The following is a 2,500-nucleotide window of genomic DNA, read 5'->3' on the forward strand; positions in this document are numbered from 1 at the left end:
TCTTTGTGGAAAATAGTAAAATAAAAAAACCAAGACTTCACCTTGGAAAATAACAAAATCTAATCTAAAACATCTTAAATAAAGCTGGTTTGTAGTCTTCTCTCGAATTGATGTAGTGCAAAAATAAAGAATTAAAATAACAAAGTCTAATCTATATAAGTGCTCTTGAATAAAGCTTCCTGTAAAAAAATAGCAAAAAAATACCAAGTCTTCGTCTTGGAAAATAACAAAATCTAAAAGAAAAGAAAAGTCTTCTTTGTGGAAAATAGTAAAATAAAAAAACCAAGACTTCACCTTGGAAAATAACAAAATCTAATCTAAAACATCTTAAATAAAGCTTATTTGTAATCTTCTTTGTAGGCGGAAAATAGTAAGTTACAGGACTCTCGAACTGATGTAGTCCAAAAATAAAGAATTAAAATAACAAAGTCTAATCTATACAAGTGCTCTTGAATAAGTTTCGTGTAAAAAAATGGCAATATAATAAAAATACCAAGTCTTCGTCTTGGAAAATAACAAAATCTAAAAGAAAGGTCTTCTTTATGGAAAATAGTAAAATAAGAATACCAAGACTTCACCTTGGAAAATAACAAAACCATCTTGAAAAAAGCTTATTTTTAATCTTCTATGTAGGCAGAAAATAGTAAGGCGAAAATAAAGTCCCCTCTAAGCTCTAAAGTAACAAATACGACGTGTTAAAAAAAAAAACTAACAATAAAAAAAAGAACCAAGACTTCGTCTTGGAAAATAACAATCTAAATTGTGGAAAATAGTAAAATGAAATAAAAACCGACTTCACCTTCGAAAATAACAAAATCAATCTAAAACAAATGACATCTTAAAACAAAACTATTATTTGTTTCGGAGGTTGTCTATGACTGTTCATAGACCGCATAATTTCCACAGAACATTCTCAGAATATCAAGAGAGAAAAGCAGCGTTCTGCGGGAAATCATCTTGGCCAGTGATGTCGTTCTGGGTTTGGTCAGGCCCAGGGAGGTAAGTACCTCGTTATTCTCAAGGGGCCACTTTCCTCTTGCCCCAACCGGGAATCCAAAGAATGTGACCTTGCTAGCCTTCGTCAGCACTTTGACTTGATCACCAAGAGGGGTATAGTACGAAACTTTGTGCGAGGCAGCATCTGACAAGGTATTCTTTGAAAGCTCAAAACGGACGGTGACATCGATCACAACCGCCTCCTCATCTTTTGCAAACACGAGGTCAGGCTTTCTCATCTCTCCCGTCTCGGATATGAACCGTGGCTCTTCGTATACAGACCAGCCCAATCTAGCCGCTTCGTCTGCCAGAATGTTACTGATCTTGTTATGTCGCGCAATTCTTGCTTTCTGTACTGCAGGACATTGACCGAGAATGTGCGAAAGGGACTCGAGTCTGGCAGAGCATTTCCTGCAGGAACGTAAGGCCCCATCTCTGCCTCTGTTCAAGCTTTCTCTTGTTGGGTAAATATTTGCCCTTAGTTGTAGTGCTGCGATAAAGAAGCATTGTTTAAAGCCGCACCATGGCCTCAACCAAGCATTACTGATTCTATCATGCGCAAAGTTTACAATGCCCCTTCCTTGAACCGGCTTTTCGCACCATCTCTGAAATTCATGCTCCCTCCAATCGCAGGGTCTCGGATATACAGGTTCTTTTGACACCGAGTCCCTGAGAACGAATGTTGGGATTGCATCACTGTCACCCCCTGCTCGTACCCACAAATTACGGTATTCTTCCTCCATACCCTGCGAGGACACAATATTACGGGTGATAGCATCGGACGAGTTTGCTATACGTTGCAGCCTTCTAACTTGAACCGAAGGGATTGTTTTTTCCAGTTTCAAGATGGCAAGGCCTCCGTCTCGGGCTCTGGCATATAACAGTCCATCACAAGTTGAAGCGGGAAGGTGGAGCCATCCTTTTACCGCCTTTCTAATCTCTTGGTCCAACCCACGGAGAGTTGATTGCTTGCAGTCCGAGTGGTCTGCAGGATATAACAATCTGGGTAGGGCATAGGCATTGAGTAGTTCAACCTTCTGAGTTGGCTTCAGAGGCGCCTCATCGATTTTCGAGATCCATGTCTTTAGCTGACAATGTAGATCAGGCTGTATAGTGCCAGTCCAAGGGCCAATTTTCAGACCAAGGTATTTCGTTGATTCATCAGGTTGGATCATATGGACATCTTTATTTTTGATAGTCCATGGGTCGCAGTTGTTCACCGTATATGAATCTTTGGTTGGGCTTATCATGAAGCCCTGGCACTTTCTGGCCTGAACCTCCAATCCCGATAGCCCACAAAATGATTCCAAGATCGCTAGATTGGCGGCCATACCAACCCAAGATTCGCTCACCAACACCAAATCATCAGCAAACGCAAGAGCTGTCACGTGGTCGGTATCAATGGAGTACCCAACTCCGTGTGACTCTAGGGTGCATATCAAAGGGTCCATGGCAAGATTGAAGAGCAGGGGTGACATGGGGTCACCCTGTTTGACACCAACAC

Source organism: Petromyzon marinus, unplaced genomic scaffold (genome assembly GCF_048934315.1).
Source record: "Petromyzon marinus isolate PM22_M1 ecotype Great Lakes invasive population unplaced genomic scaffold, UKy_Petmar_22M1.pri1.0 PM_G_Scaffold_333, whole genome shotgun sequence".
Taxonomy (NCBI): domain Eukaryota; kingdom Metazoa; phylum Chordata; class Hyperoartia; order Petromyzontiformes; family Petromyzontidae; genus Petromyzon; species Petromyzon marinus.